At 41.4% G+C, this 21,558-nt stretch overlaps 2 long non-coding RNA genes across 2 annotated transcripts; both read left to right on the forward strand.

The window, feature by feature from the left end:
* Positions 1 to 3,469: 3,469 nt before the first annotated feature.
* LOC122148064 lies at positions 3,470 to 5,844 on the forward strand. The gene is made up of 4 exons (XR_006162063.1): positions 3,470 to 3,668; positions 4,035 to 4,148; positions 4,242 to 5,311; positions 5,411 to 5,844. It is a non-coding gene; the product is annotated as an uncharacterized LOC122148064 (long non-coding RNA).
* Positions 5,845 to 20,357: 14,513 nt separating this feature from the next.
* On the forward strand, positions 20,358 to 21,282 carry LOC122147942. Its single transcript, XR_006161920.1, has 3 exons — positions 20,358 to 20,595; positions 20,713 to 20,872; positions 20,967 to 21,282. It is a non-coding gene; the product is annotated as an uncharacterized LOC122147942 (long non-coding RNA).
* Positions 21,283 to 21,558: the final 276 nt, after the last annotated feature.

A 21,558-nucleotide genomic window follows, 5' to 3' on the forward strand; every position in this document is an offset into this window, starting at 1 on the left:
TGTTAGATCTCAATCTCACAGAAGCCCACAGTTGTCAGAACTTTGCCACCAACTTCAGCGCAGATTGGAAATAGAAGCGCGCTACATTCTTGCACACTATCAGCGTGTAAGACCTAATGAAACTGAGCCAGAAGGATATTCATTTCTGGAACTCTAAAGCCGCGTTCAGACTGCACGATTTTAGCCCAGTTTTGGGCTCGCAGACAGGTTTTGAGAAATCGCAGACAAATGCCCGAAATCACAGGCAAATCGGTGCTCGTTCACGCGAGTGACAATGAGCAAAGACGCAATCTAAGAGAATCACCGACGGGTCACCGACGCCCGTGAGATATTTGGCATGCTAAATATCTGGACTTGTCGGCGATTCAAAATCATGCTGTGTGAAAAGTGTTCTGACTGAAAACTACATCGGCGATGACTGACAGGCAATGAGAGAGCAAGATACAGAGCAGCGGGGAGTTCGGGGAGGAGTTATAGATCACAATATCAGCAAGCATGGCTTCGTTTCAGAAAAAGGCTTCTTCTCTGTCTATTTGGACCCAAGAAATGGAAGAAAAATTTGTAGGAATTTGGCAGGAGCACCCGTGTCTGTTTGACGTTTCATCTGAGCTATCCCAGTCTCACCTGAGAACTCGATCCGGTCTTGCACGCGTGATATCGCGTTGTTTCCTTGTCACATCTCGTATGTGTTTGGTTGTGAAACGTAGTTTGTGTGCCAGACAGAGTTGTCGGCGATTCTTCCTATTGTAAAGTCATGCAGTGTGAAACCTTCTGTCGCCGATCCATCGTGCAGTGTGAACACAGCAGCGACTGAATGCTGGCCAAGTTAGTCATGCAGTGTGAAAAGAACAGTGACCCGACTACTTTGAAAATCGTGCAGTCTGAACTCGGCTTAAGAAGCACTGGTTCATTTGTGACCCTATTGCTCCTCGGGTGCTACAGTGATGGCTGCCCACTGCTCCAAGTGTCACTGGATGGCTTAAATGCAGACGTCAGATTCCAAATATGGGTTACCATACATTGGTCATTATGTCACTTTCACTTCACTTTTATATTGTGTTATAGTATTTAGTGTTTAGTGTTTTAGTTTTTATAATTTTATAAATATAATTGCCACTTTATAATTGCACATTTGTTCTTTTCTTATTTTCTGTTTGTTTCCTAATTCTTACCTATTTTGCTTTATGTATTTATTAGATTTGCACAGTTCCATATTCTGTAACTTTGTTAATATCGCTTTGTGTTTGGTTGCTTTGTTTGTGTGTGGTTTGATTTTAGTTTCGGTACAGTTCCATATTCTAGAACATTTACATTATTTATATTTTTTATTTTTTTGTTTTTTTTTTTTGTTTATTTGTTTTGTTTGTTTTGTTTAATTGTATAGTTTTATATTTTATTATTCTATAATATTGTTTTGTTGTTTTTTTGGTTTAATTTTAATAATAAAAAAAAATTCTGAATTAATTCTATTTCATTTTTTAAGGGTGTGGAGGATGTATAGTATGGAGGGGGTATGGTCTATCTACATAGCTGGCCAATAACCAATCAAGTCACTAAGATACAAGGGCTTGGCTTGGGCTAAGTAAAGAGTGTAACCAATCAAATAATCTCAAGGGAAAGTGACAAAGTTGTGTCCAAATAGTTGTCAGGGTTTTGGAAGTGATTTTGAAAAGATACCAATCAATGCTGATCTGCAAGAAATCTGCAAGAAAAAATGCAAAAGCCTCTGTAGGTGTGAAAAAGTCCCCTTACAAAATCGTCCGAACTGGTATCATTCCAGAAGTATCCTAACCTGGTGGAATTTGATGTATACACTCAGTGGTACCTCAGATACATCCGGAAATCAGTGGTGTATACAGGAGTTTCCTAGTACAGATACACCTCTTTTCATGCAGTGTTACCAGCTCAAGAAAGGGCACAAAGCAACCGCACGAAGCCCTCACCATATAGGATTTTAGAAAAGAACACAAAGTACTAGGGTGCAAACTTACCACAGTGTGGACTTTAGAAAGTGAGCAAAGACTTCACGTGCACACTTACCATAACCTGGATTTTAGGATACTGTTCTAAGGGGCTCTCGTGGTACTCTGAAAGAACAACTCATAGATGGAATGGTGCATCCCAAAACCAATATGTTCGAGAGTTACCAACTCGATCTAAGGTATAAATGCTGGAGTGGCTAGCAGTGAATATCTAGCTGAGGGGGCAAACACCCAGCTCTCAACCAAGAGGGGAGCTCGACCTACCGCTGCTCTGGGAAAACAGAGAACTCAACTCTCACATGAGAGGAGAACCCGAATTCAACCAGAGAATAGCGCGCTTCTCAAGCACTGCTAATGCTACCACAAGAACAGCCAACAGAGTGAGGAATCCAACTCCTCTGAAGGGGAGAGAACTCGAGTGCTGTTAATAGAGACACCGGGGTCTAACCAACTAAGAGAAAGGGAACAAAGCTAATACGCGTAACCCTTACCGTACAGGATTTCAGAAAGTGGCTCTGACCAGAGATCAGCTGTTTCATCAAGTCATTTATACTGATTGGGTTTGATGCTGGTTGCGGACCCTTATTAGTCACAGGAGTAGAAAAGATTTGGTTTCTTTTGCACGCCATCACAAACACCAAGTCACAATTCAAAAAAATAACTTCCGTACACAATGCTGACAATTTAAATTGTTTTTCGCAGTATTGAAAGGACACAGTGGTGTCATTGGTTGCACCAACTTTACGTCAATGACATAATATGCGGAACTCTGTTATGAGTGGATACTTTACAAATACAACCTTCCCCAATGGATGCTTTCCCTGACACTCCGTCCACCCCTGCCAATATGGTTTGTATTTATATCTGTGGAAAATATGATACTGGACATGTTGCCTGTCATCATGGAAGGCTGCATGATGTCATCTCTGAATCTACCCAGAAGAAAGAGAGCCAGGCGGTTTTGTGATCATTGCCACAATATGGTTTCACACGGCAATTTGTATTGTCACAAAAATGTTGTTTTTTTGTAATGGAGATTGGATCAATGATTCTACAACCCAAGACAACTCAATAGTGGAAATAAACACTGAGTTAGAAGATTGTGCACGCGATGAAAGCCTTGATCCATCAGACGTGGAAAATGCAGTCTGGGATGTCCCCTTAGGTAAGTTATTGAGTTTATTTTATAATGTAAAAATCTATGTCAGCAAGCATCTATGAAAGGAATTATGGATGTTGGAGTTATTTCGTACACTTGTATTTATTTTAACGTAGGATAGCTGCTGTTATGATTTTGGACATTTGACAATATACAATAAAATTATATAAAATCAAAAGTAATTAAGTTACTGAAAGGCACAATTGTCACGGTTCATGATTCACTGACTTGCCAGAGTGCTGATTGTATTAGTAGCGACAGCTGCTTCTCATCAAGCACTCTATTTAATGTGTGTGTTTGCGTGTCTTGTTTTTCAGTTCGTTGCAGGTGCTACTGGGGTTCTGCTCATGCTGTCTCGCTGTCGGCTCTGAACGTGGTAGTGCTTGAAGTTCCGGTGAAGTTGCCCGTGTGATATCCTCGGTGATTCCTGCTGTCGTTTGCCAATTGCAGTCCCTGCATCACGGAGCACCCCTGCAGCCACCTGCTTCTCATCACCTTGCTTCTCTGGAACTTTCTGAGTTTTCTGTGTGAATAAACTGTTTACTCGCATCTTTCTTCTGCATATCATTACAATAATAAATGTTAAGAAAAGAGTCTTGTTAGGCTTAGGTGATAAACTGTTCCTATATTGATTTGCTAATGTTGACTTAATGGCTGTTGACCAAATAGCTTTAGTTATTGTTATGAATGGTCCATCAGCACATACATATGATAATGCAGTGATGACATGCAGGTGTTTAGCAGATGATTTAAGTGAAAGCCTGTTAACAGTAATCTACAATGAACATTGACCTGCATGACAATACATATTATGGTTTTGTGATTGTTATGGTATTGTAATCTTTGGGTGTTTAGGTTTATTATCTTGTAAACACAAATAATCTTTTTTACAGAGAACTTTGTCAGGCTTGAGGAAGGAAATCTATGCATGCCTGAAGAAGACATCAATTTCACTAAAAATCCAGACTCACCGGAAGGACAGTTTCATGTACCATCATAGTCTGTTGGTATGTATATATAATGTATTATTACATGTAAATCATTGTTTTGTTTTTTTTCTGTGCTTGCAAATAGCGTTCCTCTTTTTGTCATTTAATAAGACAGCAATGATCTCAGGCTTTTCCTAGAGCCCAGTGAAACAGTCTTCAGATGATGACAGTGACAGTGAAGAGGCAATCTTTGAAGATTTGGATTTTGCAGAAGAGGATGACACTGAACCAGATACAACTAATGGCAATGACTCAAGGCAGTTACTTGTAAAGCTCCTAGCATTCATGTTTTTAAAATGGCAAGCTGTGTTCAACATATCGGACAATGCCATCACTGCATTGCTGCAATGCCTATGACTTACTTAGCACTTTTGCTGATATGATTCCGAAGACTTTACATACACTAAGGACATTAAGCAGTATTAACGGAGACAACTTCTGCAAATATGCTGTATGTCCCAAGTGTAAGACAACATATACACTTGCTGAATGTTGTCACATCACCAGGAATGGTTCAACTACCAGAAAAACATGTGGATATATTCCATTTTATAAGCATCCACACAAGACATCTGGAGAAAGAAATGTGGCTCTCTCCAAATGAGCAAAGTTACATGTTTCAATGGCACAGAAAGTCTTTACCCCCCAAAAAAACTATTGTCATAAAAAAGTAATTCAGTCTTTGGAAACTTTGATTAGAAGACCTGGATTTTTGGAAAAGTGTGAGAAGTGGAGACAAATCCCAAACCCCATAGTGGCAGATGTATATGATGGACCGATTTGTGCAGACTTTCAGTATGTTAATGGACAGCTGTTTTTAGCAGAACCAAACAATTTTGCTCTCAAGAAGAATCTTGATTGGTATCAACCCTTCAAGAGTTCCCCATGTTCAGTAGGGGTCATATATCTGGCCATTTTGAATTTGCCACGAGAGGAGTGTTTTAAGGAGGAGAACATAATTTTAGTTGGAGCTATACCAGGGCCTACAGAACCAAAGAACAACATTAACACTTATCTTCACCATCTGGTTGATGAGCTTCGTGAGCTGTGGGATGGAGTTCCCATATTTGATTCTTCATTTTTGGGGTGCCAGGTCTACAGAGCTGCACTTCTGTGCGTTTCATCAGACATTCCAGCTTCACGCAGGTGTGGTGGCTTTGTGGGCCATGGAGCCTTAAGAGGTTAGTTTTCTGCTATTGTGCCATTACATCTGTTGTTAAACTTAATAGTACATCTATTTTTAAGAGACATCCATTTATTGTTGTATTTGTGTTGTACAGGATGTAACAAATGCCTGAAAACATTCAAGAAGACATAATTTGGGGGGAAAACAGACTTCTCTGGCTTTGACCTTTCATCCTGGGTCCCACGCACTTCAGAGGAACACAAGAGGAATGCTAAAATGACTGGAAAAGACTGGAAGCCCCAAAAAGACTGGAAGTTCAATATGGTGCCAGGTGGTCTGAACTATTTCACCTTAAGTATTATGATGCCATAAGATTTGTTGTCATCGACCAAATCTATAATCTACTTCTTGGAACAGCCAGGCACATATTCAGGTTATGGACTGAGCTTGGTGTTTTAAAGGGGTACTCCATCCCAAAATGAAAATTTTATCATTATTCACTTACCCTTGTGTCGTTCCAAACGCGTAAAAGCTTTGTTCATCTTTGAAACACAACTTAAGATATTTTGGATAAAAACCTTGAGACTGTCCCATAAACTGCCAAATAAATAAGTGTCAAGGTCCAGGAAAGTATGAAAAGCATCATCAGAATAGTCCATCTGGCATCAGTGATTCAACCGTAATGTTATGAAGCGACGAGAATACTTTTTGTACACGAAGAAAACAAAAATAACAACTTTATTCAATAATTACTCTCCTCTGTGTCTCTCCAAATCAGCATAGTGCCATTTTGGCAAATCTGAGCTGTATGCAAACAAATTTTAATTTTGCGGTGGAGTAACCCTTAAGCGCTCAAAAGCTTGATGGAAAAAAAAGAATAGACTCTTTTTAAAGGTGCCTCAGGAAGTGGGAAGGATTGCTCGAAAATAGCCTCTGGGTTTAGTGGATTTACTGCTAATCAGTGGAAAAATTGGAAACTATCTATTCTCTTTTTTGTTTGAAGGGATTGATGACAAACATTATGATATGTGGTCTGACTTTGTACAAGCATGCATCATCCAGTGCTCAAGAGTTATCTCCACAGTTAGACTGGAAGTAGCTGACAGGTATCTGCAGACATTTTTAGCTAAGTTTGTCAGTTTGTATGGGCCACTAAATTGCACACCCAACATGCATCTGCATTTACATTTGAAAGACTGCATTTTATGGACCTGTCTATTCATTCTGGTGATTTTCTTTTGAAAGATTTAATAGAATGTTAGGGCAGTATCATAATAACAACAGAAACACTGAAGTTCAAATCATGAGACATTTTCAGCAGAACCAACAGCTTTATATGCCATTGTCTTGTGAATATGGTACAGAATTTATCAACATCCTAGCAAGCAAAAAATGTGATACTTTGTCTCTTAATGGAGCCTCTGATATGATATTTTTTTAATGAAATTCCCAGATCTCATCTGAAACGCTTCTTTTAGAGTAAACAGTATTGAGCCACTGCCCCAATTTCAGGATGTTGTACTAGAAGAATCTGACAGGGAAGATCTCTTATTAATGTACAATAAAATCTATCCTTACAGCTGTGTCTTACAGGTGGCTCGTTTGGCAAAGACTTGCTCTAAAGTTACGAATCTTGGAGTAACTCTCTCAGTTAATAGTTACAGAACTGAAAGGTCTGCTTGTGTTTTGGCTAAATGGTGTGCTGGTAGTTCCAGTTTTGAGGAACCAGTCCTAGATCCAAATGCAGATATCCGCTCTGGAATTATTAAAAGGTTTCTGATAGTTACTTTAAAATCTAAAGCAAGTACTTTTCAGCATATTGTTGCAAAGGTAACATGGTTGCATCCTCATCCAGACAGACAATTCTTTAGAAGTCCTGTGGAAGTATGGAGTTTGCAGGGCACACAGACTGATGTTGCAGCAGTATTTTCCCCCCGTGGAGCGTATTGCAAGCAGATGTGTACTTATTACTTCAACTGTGCAGTTGAGCCACAGTAAAGAGAAGGTTCGGTCATAATTGCACTATGTACAGTGGTTGAGATTTAGGCCAATGTAATTACAAAAGCTTGTTTGGTCATTATCTGTAAATGTTAACTTTTACAAAAAACCTTTGTTGTTATGTTATTTGTTGCATTCTTCTTGACTATTTTATTCCATGAGTAGAAAGACACACCACAAAAAAATAATTTTCACACATTTAAAAAAGGTAATCATGCCTTTTGAATTTCACTTATTTTGAATGGTGCACAAATTATCTCATACAAATTTATGTAAAATAATAAAGTATGTACTGTCCTAAAGAAGGCACACCATGGTTACCCCCACCCCCCCAGCTCTGAAAACAAAACAAGTACCTCTACCTGCTAGTCATTAAAGGGATAGTTCACCCAAAAATGAAAATTATGTCATTAATGACTCACCCTCATGTCGTTCCAAACCCGTGAGACCTCCGTTCATCTTCGGAACACAGTATAAGATATTTTACATTTAGTCCGAGAGCTTTCTGTCCCTCCATTTAGAATGTATGTACGGTATACTGTCCACGTCCAGAAAGGTAATAAAAACATCTTCAAAGTAGTCCATGTGACATCAGAGGGTCCGTTAGAATTTTTTGAAGCATCGAAAATACATTTTGGTCCAAAAATATCAAAAACTACGACTTTATTCAGCGTTGACTTCTCTCCCGGGTCTGTTATGAGCGCGTTCACAACACTGCAGTTTAGTGATATCTGGTTCACGAACTAATCACTCGATGTAACCGGATCTTCTTGAACCAGTTCACCAAATCGAACTGAATCGTTTGAAACGGTTCGCGTCAACAATAAGCATTAATCCACAAATGACTTAAGCTGTAAACTTTTTTAACATGGCTGACACTCCCTCTGAGTTCAAATAAACCAATATCCTGGAGTAATTCATTTACTCAAACAGTACACTGACTGAACTGCTGTGAAGAGAGAACTGAAGATGAACACGAGCCGAGCCAGATAACGAACGAAACATTGACTCGTTCTCGAGTTGCAATCCAAGGGTTGTGAGTTCGAGTCTCGGGCCGGCAGGAATTGTAGGTGGGGGACGTGCATGTACAGTGCTCTCTCCACCCTCAATACCACGACTGAGGTGCCCTTGAGCAAGGCACCGAACCCTCAACTGCTCCCCGGGCGCCGCAGCATAAATGGCTGCCCACTGCTCCGGGTGTGTGTTCACTGCTGTGTGTGTGCGCACTTAGAATGGGTTAAAAGCAGAGCACGAATTCCGAGTATGGGTTACCATACTTGGCTGTATGTCATGTCACTTTCACTTTCTTTTCACTTTTTTTTTTTTTGAAGATGGGAGTGTGTGCCTCGCTTGGTCTTAGCTGTGTTCCAGGTTCCTGAGTGGGCTGCTTATTTGCATTGGCTCGGTTTGCAACAGGTTATTATTTATCTGAAATAAAAAAGTAAGCATGCTGTTTACGCAAATAAACTGCATTATTAACATTATTATGATGGTCACTGAAACTATTAGTAATTTATAGGGAAAAAAGAACACAGTAACCACATAGCACATGTATTGTCAGTGATATTTCCAGCTTACTTGATACAGTTTTTTTTTTTACCTCAGACGATTGCAAACACCAATGACGGGGTATAACACATTAAAAATATTTACACCAGAGCAGATATTCATGAACAGAAGCTTAGTTACATTCGTAAAAACACAAGAATGTTTTGTATTTGAGCCTATACAATATATATAGTTATAAACATATATGGCTATATTCGTGAACAGAGAATAGCCTATCACAGTAAAGCTTTGTCTAATCATTCTTACTCACATTAAGTTCGCAACATTATAATTCATATTACTTTTATATCATATTGCTGTCTATGTTATAGAACATAAAAAAAAAACTCCTGGCATCGTGAAACATTGAAATTATGTAAATGAAACTTCATAATGTTTCACCTGATTATACATTTAGTCAGGAAAAAGTCTAACTAGTAAAATGTATACAAGTTATATGAAAAAGACTTGCTCATGTTTATGATCTCTGCTGGGTCAAGCCGCTTCATTCTTCTTGATCTCTGCTGGGTCATCTTATTCCTCTCAGCGGTTTTATTGAGGTGAATTACGTCTTATTCCTCTCAGCGCAAAGCAAGCAGTAACATTTAAAAAACGCGAAGTACAGTCTCGCTGCTTTTTTTGCTGTTAAGTGGGCGTTTACCCGCCGCGAGCTTCACATGGACGATTATAATATCAATAGGGCACTCGGCGCGTGGGCGTGGTCGCATTAGGTATAATGAAGGGAGACATGAAAGACAGGACATCACGTTGTTTTCATGTGGATTAGTTTATCACAGAATATTTGTTTTCAATAAGACTTGCTCAAGCATTCTATAGATATCTCTCTCATGTCTCTGTGTTGAGTATTTGCTGAGTTACGGTTCATTTTAATGACACGTTTCTAAATGAAGATCACGTAGAACCAAGGCGGACTCTGTTTGTTTTCTTTATTTTATAAATGCACAAAGTTTTGTTGTTATTATGTGTGTATACACAATAAAGTAGACCCTTTACAGATTCGTTTTGATATTGATGTATTGCTATTATCTGTACGATCAGTTTGGGTATGTAGCCTAGACCTTTGGCTGTAAGGGATAATGTCACGGACAGCTGTCTAACGTCCCAGGGGCAACTCCCATGGAAATTATAGAGTTGGTACTTAGTGCTCGCCATGGTTCTGGCCTGCACTCCCCTCAGCATGGTGGCGTGGGTATACCATTCCCCATAGCGACCCTTAGAGAACGCACTTCAAAGTTCCCTTGAAAAGGAACATCTCAGGTTACTTTTGTAACCATGGTTCCCTGATTAGGGAATGAGAGACTGCATCCTCTAGCTTCCTACCATGCTTCGGACGCATGCTTCAGATGAAGAAGTGGATGACATGTTCTCTCGGCGCCTATTTATACTATAGTCTCACCTGTAGTGATGTCATGGGCTGTCGCCGGCCAACGTGTTGTTGGTGTTTTTCAATGTATGCTTCAGACATGGGTTATGCTTGGGGAATGCCCCTGCGTGACCTCGTTCTGAAGTACGTGTAAAATCAGCCCAATGGAGCAGCGAGACGTCACGAACTGGGTGATGTGAGCAACCAGAAAGTATAAAAGCGCATCCGGCAGTCGCACAAGTTAGCTTCTGCTCTTCAGTAGTGCTCTGTGTATGTGTCAATCCTATTTACTGTTGTTTGTCAGTCACAAGCATTCATTCATTCAATATGTCTAAAGCAATCAGTGGCAAGCAAATGACATTACAGATGTTGTGTTCCTCCCTGCCCACCATATCTGGCAGCAGGGGATACACACGATCTGTGTATTGTTTGTTTAGGAGCGGAGCATGCATGGTCAGCTCTCGAGGGGGCTGATTGTAATGACTGTGCTTTGCTCTCGCCTGGCCGTGTTTGAAGAGAGCGGCCCGGCTCGCGATCCCGCTGTTGCCGCGGCACAGCGTAGACTGTTGTCATGGGTATCGCAAGTGGATTTAGCGAAGGGATCCGAGACAGGCTCATCCTTTTCTTGGTACTCACCCGCTAGATCCACGGCTCCCTCTCAGGGATCGGAAGCACCACAGGTGCTGTTCCGTGGCCACCATTCTTCATTTTTCCCCGATCTCCATGCTGAGGTGTCAAGATCGTGGGAGAAACCGTACTCATCCCGTATTTACAGCCCCACAGTTTCAAATTATTCCAACATCATGGGCCTGAATGATAAGGGATATTTGGCGATGCCAGTGTTGGAGCTATAACTCTCCATCCTCAGCATCAACCCTGAAGGCCCCACCAGGCCCGTTAGACTGACATCGAGTCTGGTTGGGAAAGCTTATACGGCAGCAGGTCATATCGGTGTTACAAGCATACCAGGCTGACCTGCTCAGGGACCTAGATGACAGGGGAGAGGAGGAATTGTCCCTCTGGGCCACCAAAGAAATGGCCAGAGCTATTGGCCGTTCTATGGCAGCTATGGTGGCCATGGAACAGCACCTGTTGTTGAATCTGTCTGAAATGCAAGATAAGGACAGATTCTTCATCCTACACTTCCTCCCCGCTCTCGCCCCCTGGTCTTTTCAGTGACATAGTCAACACTGTCGTCGATGGGTTTCAGGAGGCGAGGAGGCAAGCGACAGCATTCCAACATTTCCTCCCTCGTCGCTCCCAGGCCCATGGGGCTGCTGAGCGGGAGCAGCCCCAGCCTTCAAGCTCCTCATACCACCAGTCTCAAAAGCAGAGTGTTGCAACCCGCACCCCTCCACAGAAAGATCAGTCTGGGTTTTCTAGCCGGAAAACGGATCTGCGGACCGTTATTTTGTCTAAGAGGACCTTGGCTAAACGGTCCTGATGCCACCATTGTCAGGTCCCTGAGGGCAGCCCCACCTGGGGAGGAAAGGATAACACCTCAGTATACGGTACCCAATCCTCATCAGTTCCCTCACGGAGGCTCGTTGATACCTCTGCCTCCCTTGGTGCTTCAGAGCTCAGTGTGCTCCAATAAGTGAAATTCCCAGCTGCCGCCCAGTGACGGTACCGCACGAGAGAGCTCATCCCCTCGAGTGAGGGTTCTACAGCAGTCAGGTCATTCATTCCCTGCCGGTCATCTGCTTCAGGGCACCGAACTGGCTCCTCTAATAACACCAGAGGCCAGCCTCCTATCTTAGATCTCCATCTTCTGAACCACGCTATCTAACGTCTTCGGTTTAAGATGCTCATTATCAGGCAGATAGTATCTCAAATCCAGTCCGTGTCTCCTATCATGTCTCTTCATGAAGTTTGAGGATGTTTGTGGTGGCTCCTCTGCGACTCCAGGGCATCCGCATACTCAATTACATCGACGACTGGTTAATACTAGCTCAATCGGAGGAGATGGTGGCTCGGCATCGAGATGTCGTCCTCGCCCATATGAGAGAGCTGGGTTAAGACTAAACACCACTACAGAGAACCACTTATTTAGGCATGGTGTGGGATTCAACCATGATGCAGGCATGTTTGTCTCCTGCTCGTATTGAGTCAATCCTCATGAAAGTCAAGACAGTAAGAGAAGGCCAGTCACTCACTGTCAAACAGTTTCAAAGGCTGTTGGGTCTGATGGCAGCGGCGTCCAACGTGATACCTTTGTGATGGCCTGCTGTACACAAAACCCTTGTAGTGGTGGCTTAGAACCAAGGGATTTTTCCCGAGGTGGTGCCTTGGACATATGGAAGAAACATTGTACTTTGAAACCCGTTTTCAAAAGTTTGGGTTTTCAGGCCATCGTCATGTAAATGAATGGCCAAAGCACATTTTTCTGATTTTAGCTGAAAACTATGTAGTGTAAATGGCCTCTTAGATGTCTTTCAGATACTTAGAATATATATATATATATTTATTTCATACTTTCCATGGTTCTAATTTCGTTTCAATGCTTGAGTTCAATATATTTTATTGTGGTGTCTGTAGTCAAAGAAGTGTGGAGGCACAGACAGGACTACAAGGAGATCTATCTATCTTTCTATCTATCTATCTATCTATCTATCTATCTATCTATCTATCTATCTATTTATATGTGTTTTTTTTTTTTTTTTGTGTTATTTGTATATATATATATATATTTTTTTATTTGTTTGTGTGTATCTATCTAATGGTTTTCATGAACTGAAAATGGTCATTTTTCTCAAGACTATGAGCCCAGTGATCTAAAGCTGTATCAGCTAATTTTCATTTTTGTGACTGACTATTTAATTTAAATCAATTTCATTTGAATTGTTTTTGTATTCTGCTTTCACTGTTACAGCAATAGGAGTTTTCTCAACCAACTTCCTGCTTCCTGTGATGCTTTTTATATATTAAAGGAGCTCCCATGTAAGTCATTTTTAATTGATTTTTTTTATTAATATATAATATTATACATGATAGTTTTATATTATATTATATTAATTATTATTTTAATAAATGAGTATTATTATTATTATTACAAGACAAACAAATCAATCTGAGTCTGTGCTTTTCATTTTTGCTTTTCCACTTTTAATTTTTCATTCTTGTCTGGCAGTTTAACTTCTCGTAAACATAACTCATAATATAGAGTTGAATGCATCATTAAAATAAAGCCCATCATCCTAGTTTAAGCACACAATCACAGACCAATACCTCAGAGTTTCCACTAATTAGGAAATCTAATCTGATGTCCTCTGATGTCATCATGCTGGAGGAGCAAATAGCAACAGAGAGGGAGAAAGAAAGAGAAAGGAAGGGGTAGAGGCTCATATAGACACTCTTTAACTTCATCCATAGATGTTACAACTCCAGTCCAATCTGTGCTTTCCCACTGTATGGCAAAGGTAAGCAACATTTACCAATATGCCATATTAAAATTTTGCAAATGCATAAATAGGGTTTTGAGTCCAGCTGTGGGCTATAGGTGCAGCTGGGTGGATTTTCACAAGAGATGCTGTTGCAAACAGGTGGTACCAATATTCTAGAAAAGACCCAAGATTCTGCATATGGCACATGCTAAATATTACAAGCATGTGTTTAGTTGAAAATATTTGAGATTTCTTGCTTTGTGAATGAGAATGGGAAAGTGATCTATGCATTTTTTCTTATATGTAAATTATATATATATATTAAAAAAATGTTATGTTAAATAATAACAAGGTAAGTGAAATGCTCAGATACTTTCTGAACAAGTAACAATATCAAATCATTGATAAATACAGGATTTCATCAACAGTATATTATATATCTGATTTTTTTATTTTTCATATTTAGTTACTTCAGTTTCTTTGCAATATCTGTGACATTTACTAGCAGTTTCTCAGTGAAAATTGTAAATCATTCTCCCTTTTTTCAGTGCATGCAGTGTACTAATTGCAACTTACAAAAGGAATTCAAGAGCCAATAATATTTGTAATATAAAATTCCAGGTTTATTACACAACTAGATTAGTAAGCAAGTTACAGAAGAGGAGAAATGCAAATAGATGGTCAAAGTCATCCAAAACATGACTGTATTACTGTGGAATGGAAAATGAAAGAGTCAATTTGGGTGAACCAATGTTTTCATACAAGACATGGTTTCCAGGGTAGTTTCCTGACGGGGTTGATCACCGACTCATGGGGAAAGGGGTAACAAGCCATGCTTTGCACTTACGCCCGTGGGATTCACAGAGAACAAACAAGTTGTTAATTGTGTGTGGGCAAGTGGCCTCGTAGCAAGGGAACTTTACTAACTATTAACCAGTGTGTCTTCCAGAGAAATTCAACTGAAGATTACATTTTCTGTGATGTAACATCAATAGCCACACTGAGATGCTGCCTGTTTCAAATTCAAATACATGCACAGGTGGAACCCAAATCATTGTGGCTCTGTTTCAGTGAAACGGTTGACATCTATTAGAAGACATTGTCACTGATAACATGCTCCATTGCAGATCAAAGCAGAATATCATGCTCAGAGGTCATGGGAGGTTAGGTATGTTCCACAGTGCCAATTATGACAGCTCAGGTTTGCATAGCTCTTAATGAAAATTTGTCTCCAACGTCATGGATGCAAACCACCATTAGAATAATTCACAGGCAAAGGGATTTTTCTTTTACTAATGCGTGCCTTGCTTATTGTTTGTTGTGAGACCATTTAAAATAGTGAAATGAATCAGCAACTCACCAGCATCCATAAACACATCAATATTCTTGATTTAATTTTCATTTAAATTTCATGCTTTCAGATGGCGTTGGGAGCAATATGTTGCACCATTGATATAAGCAAGACTCGGAGGTCTTCAAAAATAGGTTTGTTATTGTAACTTTTTCAAGTAATTGAATGTAAATTAATATTTGGTATGGTTTTATTTATTGTTAATAAATGTATTTATTTAACACAAAAGCACAAATCAATACCAATTGCATTGTTTATGAAGCTGCACTGAATGGGGGTAACAGGGGGTAACATTTAAATAAACTGGTTTTATTCTAGTCCAAACCAAGAAAATGTCTCCAGGTTATGCATGTAACCATGGTTCCTCAAAGGAACGAGATGCTGCATCGAAGTGCTTTGGGAACGCCCTCTGCGTGACCACGCTCTTAATTACATGTGTAATCAGTCCAGTGGAAGGGTGAGACATCACGGGTGACGTCATCAACCAGTAAGCTTAAAAGCATGTGCGGTGGAGCCGGCGTCAGCTTCTAGGAATGAAGCAAGCACTGGCAGGGATGCCGGAAGTATGGCACTAGGACGGAGCTTCTCGTTCTTTCGAGGAACCATGGTTACATGCATAACCTGGAGACGTTCCTCTTCAGGAACTCAAGCTGCCTCAAAGCTCTTTGGGAACAAGAATGCCCACACCGCCAGACTTTCAAATCCCTGCCCGTATGTAGTTAAAGCGAGAGAACAGAAGAGTCCATAAAATCTGACAAAGGTAGTGACCGTAGCAAACAAGCAGTTGGTCCACCCTCCTCCACATGGCAGCTCCGTGGTTGTATATATCTAGTGCTCACACTAGGCAGGCTGTGGTGCAGATGAGGGGACTTTAGTGACATACCCCACTAGAGGGTACAAAAACACTTTGGCAAGACTGGGCGCAAAGTCAAGATAAGAAGGGGCCACTGAGAGGGCATGCAAATCCCTGACTCTCTTTAGAGAAGATATCACCAAAAGAAAGGTGGTCTTGATAGTAAGGTGGCGATCAGAGATCTCCTCAATTTGCTCAAAGAGAGGCTTACAGAGAGCTTATAGCACCACAGCTAGGTCCCATGTGGGGACACGAGGTCGTACAGGAGGCCTCAGCCTCAGCGCACCGCAGAGGAAACGTGTAACTAGAGGGTGTCTCCCCACTGACTGGCCACCGAGAGGGGCATGGTAGGCTGCAATGGCCGCCACGTAGACCTTCAGGGTGGAGTGGGTCAACCCTGCAGAGAATCCGGCCTGCAGGAACTCCCGCACTGTACCAACTGGTCAGTTAACTGGATCGAGCTGGCGGTCTCCACACCAAGTAAAAAGTTTCCACTTCAAGGCGTACAGTTTCCTCGTGGAGGGAGCTCTGGATTGGAGGATGGCCTCAACAACCTCAGTTGGGAGACCGGAAGCTATGAGCTGTGCCCCCCCTCAGGGGTCACACCCATAACTTCCACAACTCCGGGAGGGGGTGGATTATCGTACCCTCCGCCTGTGAGAGGAGGTCCTTCCTAACGGGAATCTCCCATGGAGAGCCATCGAGAAGGGAAATCAGGTCCGAGAACTATACTCGGCCTGGCCAGAACGGGGCTACTAACAACAAACGGGCCCCATCCCAGGGCACTCTCTCCAGAACTCCCGGGAGCAGAGCAATCGGGGGAAAAGCATACAGATGAAGCCAAGTCTTCCCCATAGCGGTGTCTCTCGAGTCGCAAACAGGTCCACCTGGGCCTGGCCAAAAAACTCTCCATATTTGCTTCACCACCTTGGGGTGAAGCATCCATTCCCCGGGCCTCAGCCATTGCCTCAACAGAGTTTCTGCCACCATATTGAGATGCAAAGGAATGCGAACTACTCTCAGCGAGAGGAGTTTGCACTGGGACCACACAAGGATCTGGTGTGCCAGCTTGTACAAGGGGCGTGAATGCAGACCTCCCTGGTGGTTGATGTACGAGACGAATGATGTCTTGTCATTGCGCACCAACACAGTAGTTTCCACGCTGCTAAATAGTCTACTAAGGGAATCAGTCTCAGTCTCGTCAGTCCAGACGCGGGAGAGCACGGGCGGCAACGCTTTGTTTCTGAGCCTCCCTGTTAGATGATCTGGTACGTGAAGGGGACTGCAGCCCCCAGTACTGAGACGTGGTGAGGGAGGAACCGCTGAAAGTCACCGCATGTTTACGAGCCTCCTGATACCTGGAACAAGGTACAAGGTGCAAGCAGGCCATTGAGGAGGAAAACCCTGTCTTTTTCTTTCATGTCTGACAGGGTCAAACACAAATGCCTCTCCGCTGAACCATAGCTGCCATGGAATGCCCAATGGCACGAGAGGTCTCCTTGGTGGTGTGGGGAGCGAGATCAGCGGTTCTTCTTAACTTCGCAATGTTATCAGAGTTAAGCTTCTCACCCTCGTCTAGTTCTTTAAGCAGGTCTGGCTGGTATGCCTGTAATACAGACATTGTGTGCAGACACCCTGACCTGCTGCTGTGTACACTTTGCTCACAAGCACTGATGTTGTACGCAGTGGCTTGGAGGGCAGTGCTGGAGCCTTTAAGGACGATGCTGCGCCTGGGGACAGATAGCTTGCCAGCGTCTGTCCAACCCGGGGCATTGCCTTATAGCCACACTCACTCAACCCCGCCACACTCCATAATAGTCTGAGGCAGGGACAAAGAGACGGGCCGAGAAAGGCCTGGCCCATGACCTCGACACCTCGGTGTGAAGGTCGGGGAAAAATGGCAGGCTCTGGCATGGAGGTGGTGTCCTCAACCACAGAAAGCATTCATCTAATTTGCTTCGCTGCGGCTCGGCCTGCTTCTCAGTGGGCTAATTGATTTTTAACTTGGCCACAGCACGAGTAAGCACCTCCACTAGCTCCTCATACTGGGGCGATTGAGGGGGCAAACCTCATCGACACTCTCCACATGAACCTCCTTGGAGGAAGATAGCCAGAGTGTCGAGCCCTCACCCCAGGAGGAAGTAGTCGCAGAACAGGGTTCCGAACCCAGAGATCAGGAACTGGATCTGGCGGGTGAGGAAGGAGATAGGGACTCACCCATTAATAAGCTCACCCATAGTGGAGCTTATTAATTTGTTTCTTTGGACAGACAACACTAAATAAGACTCACAAACACAGAGTTTTGGACTGACACACACAGAGTGCTTTGCTAAATGACAGAAAGCTGACACCGGCTCCACCGCAAGTGCTTTTAAGCTTCCTGGTTGATGATTGTCATTAGACTGATTACACATGTGATTCAGAGCGTGGTCACGCAGAAGGCGTTCCGAAAGCGCTTCGATGCAGCTCGAGTTCCTGAAGAGGAACTAATATTTATGAGTTAAATCAGGTAGAAAGAGCTCTTCAAGGTACTGTAGCAAATGCAGCTTACCACTTTTAACAGTGTGGAGCAGAGGGAACTTCTGTGTAGATCATACATAAAACCTGCATGTAAAGAAATGGATTTAAAAATTCAATTTGAAATTTGTTCTGCTCATGCTATAGTGTGGATGTTTTTCCATACATTTCTCAACTGGCCAAGTAACATTTAACGACATGCAAATACAGTAAATGTCCTAAATGTCACAGACATTTGCTATCGTTTATCTGTGTTTCCAACAGGATTTCTTTTTTGTCTATTACTGCAAATGAGTCTACTCTCTAAAGTGTGGACTACCACAATGACTAGTACAACAACCACTCTGACAACAGATGGGACATCATCATCAATGTCAGAAGCTGAAATCCAGAGTTCAACCACTCAATCTACAATTCCAGTAATAGTGTCCTCCTCCACTTCTTCTGACCAAACGTCATCTATAGCCACATCAGGCACTTCCGTGACAGAAGCTTCATCAACAATTGCTAGTACAGCAACCACTTTGACAACAGATGCGATATCATCTACAATATCAGAAACTGAAAGCCAGAGTTGGACCACTCAATCTACAATTCCAGTAATAGTGTCCTCCTCCACTTCTTCTGACCAAACGTCGTCTACAGCCACATCAGGCACTTCCGTGACAGAAGCTTCATCCACAATGGCTAGTACAGCAACCACTCTGACAACAGATGCGATATCATCATCAATGTCAGAAGCTGAAATCCAGAGTTCAACCACTCAATCTACAATTCCAGTAATAGTGTCCTCCTCCACTTCTTCTGACCAAATGTCATCTATAGCCACATCAGGCACTTCCGTGACAGAAGCTTCATCAACAATTGCTAGTACAGCAACCACTTTGACAACAGATGCGATATCATCTACAATATCAGAAACTGAAAGCCAGAGTTGGACCACTCAATCTACAATTCCAGTAATAGTGTCCTCCTCCACTTCTTCTGACCAAATGTCGTCTACAGCCACATCAGGCACTTCCGTGACAGAAGCTTCATCCACAATGGCTAGTACAGCAACCACTCTGACAACAGATGCGATATCATCATCAATGTCAGAAGCTGAAATCCAGAGTTCAACCACTCAATCTACAATTCCAGTAATAGTGTCCTCCTCCACTTCTTCTGACCAAACGTCATCTATAGCCACATCAGGCACTTCCGTGACAGAAGCTTCATCAACAATTGCTAGTACAGCAACCACTTTGACAACAGATGCGATATCATCTACAATATCAGAAACTGAAAGCCAGAGTTGGACCACTCAATCTACAATTCCAGTAATAGTGTCCTCCTCCACTTCTTCTGACCAAACGTCATCTATAGCCACATCAGGCACTTCCGTGACAGAAGCTTCATCCACAATGGCTAGTACAGCAACCACTCTGACAACAGTTGCGATATCATCTACAATGTCAGAAACTGAAAGCCAGAGTTCGACCACTCAATCTACAAATCTAGTAAGAGTGTCCTCCTCCACTTCTTCTGACCAAACGTCGTCTACAGCCACATCAGGCACTTCCGTGACAGAAGCTTCAGCCACTAACATACAAAGCACTACTTCTAACAGTTCTACTGTTGCCTCAACAGGCATTACTAGTATGGACACAGGTATTCTTTCTTATATTCTTTATACCATAGAATAACAATAATACAATAAAACTATATATACTACAAAACTATATAACAAAAGAACTATATATATATATATATATATATATATATATATATATATATATATATATATATATATATATATGATTATACAATACTATAATTATTTATAAGATATAACAGATTTAGCGAAAGTGGCTTAAACCTTTAGCACTAAAACCCCTATAAATGTTATTTTCAATTGACACTCACTTTGTTTATTATTGTCCTTTATTTTTCTATAATTTCAGCAAATACATCTTCTTCAGAAAATTACACTGCTGTAAGTTCTGGGCACGTACACTAAAAACATGGTGTAGGAGTTACTTCTAGTAAATTGCTAGTAAATTTCACAATTAATTGCTAAGAAATAGCAAATAACACACTGGAAATATGATACATTTTGAAAGATTTGTGAAACCTACTCCAATAATTTTTGAAAAAGTATTTTTACAGTGGAATATTTGTGAAATAGTTCTTAAATTGCAACTTTTTTTGTTTGTTTGTTTGTTTCAAACTATCCTGTCCAGCATTTGATTGCACAAAAGATTGTTATGTCCAGTTTATGAATACGACGGCTAAACCTTGCCAATCCAGTGAATATTTCTGTAAGGTCAGTCTGCCGTGCTGCGTTTTCAGATGGGAACCTCCAGTGGAAAGTAATCCATGCAAATCATGCACTGATGCGGGCTTGATTTAAAGAGTTACTTCTTGCTCTGCTGTGCTTCAGATAACGCAACAGGACACAGGTTACTCTGTCAGCTGCAGTGCCTCATGTGGTGTATCCTGCGGGAACGGGACTGTCAGTAATTGCTCTGTGCACTGTTGCAACACAACCAACTGCCTCAGCAACACCCTGCTTGACATGTCCAGTTCACTCAGTACAACAGGTAACCTCAAACTCTTTCTCTAATTACCTCTTACATATGTGAATGGTAACTTTTTTAAAAATTGACTGTTTTATTACTGCTGTCTTGTCATTAGTAGCTACAACAAACTCCACTACTACAACCACAACAATCAAGGCCACAGTTACAACCACCCAAGCAAATAATGTAAGAACACACACAGCGATTTGTCACTGTAGGGAGGGCATAAATCAGCATTTTGTGCCACCTTCTGACTTTTCTTTGTTTTTCTTACTCCCAAAAGGCAAGAAGTGTAATACTTTCAACTGTAATGGGGTGGCGTGTTACAAAACCAATAATGTCGGCAGTAATGTCATGCTGTGTCCAGTTGGTCAGGACTACTGCATGGTAAAGTAAAAACAACAAATAAATCATAATTTATTTTATAATTTAATGTAACCACATATCTTAGTTAGGTTTAATTGTCCTAATCATCTTTTTTTTATTTGATTAGATTGTTAAATGTTTTCCCCACACACCTGTCTATTAGAGTTAACGGCCATTAACACACCCGTTTTGCTCAGTTTGTCTTAAAGAAAATATCACTAAAAGAACAAAACAACATTATTTTGTATAAATAGTATTTTCACTTTAATGTTGATTTGGCAAACAGATTCTGGCTATATTTACTGAATGCAGAAATTATTTTTAGGTTTACGTTTTTCTCA

The sequence above is a fragment of the Cyprinus carpio genome, chromosome A16 (genome assembly GCF_018340385.1).
Source record: "Cyprinus carpio isolate SPL01 chromosome A16, ASM1834038v1, whole genome shotgun sequence".
In the NCBI taxonomy this organism is placed as follows: domain Eukaryota; kingdom Metazoa; phylum Chordata; class Actinopteri; order Cypriniformes; family Cyprinidae; genus Cyprinus; species Cyprinus carpio.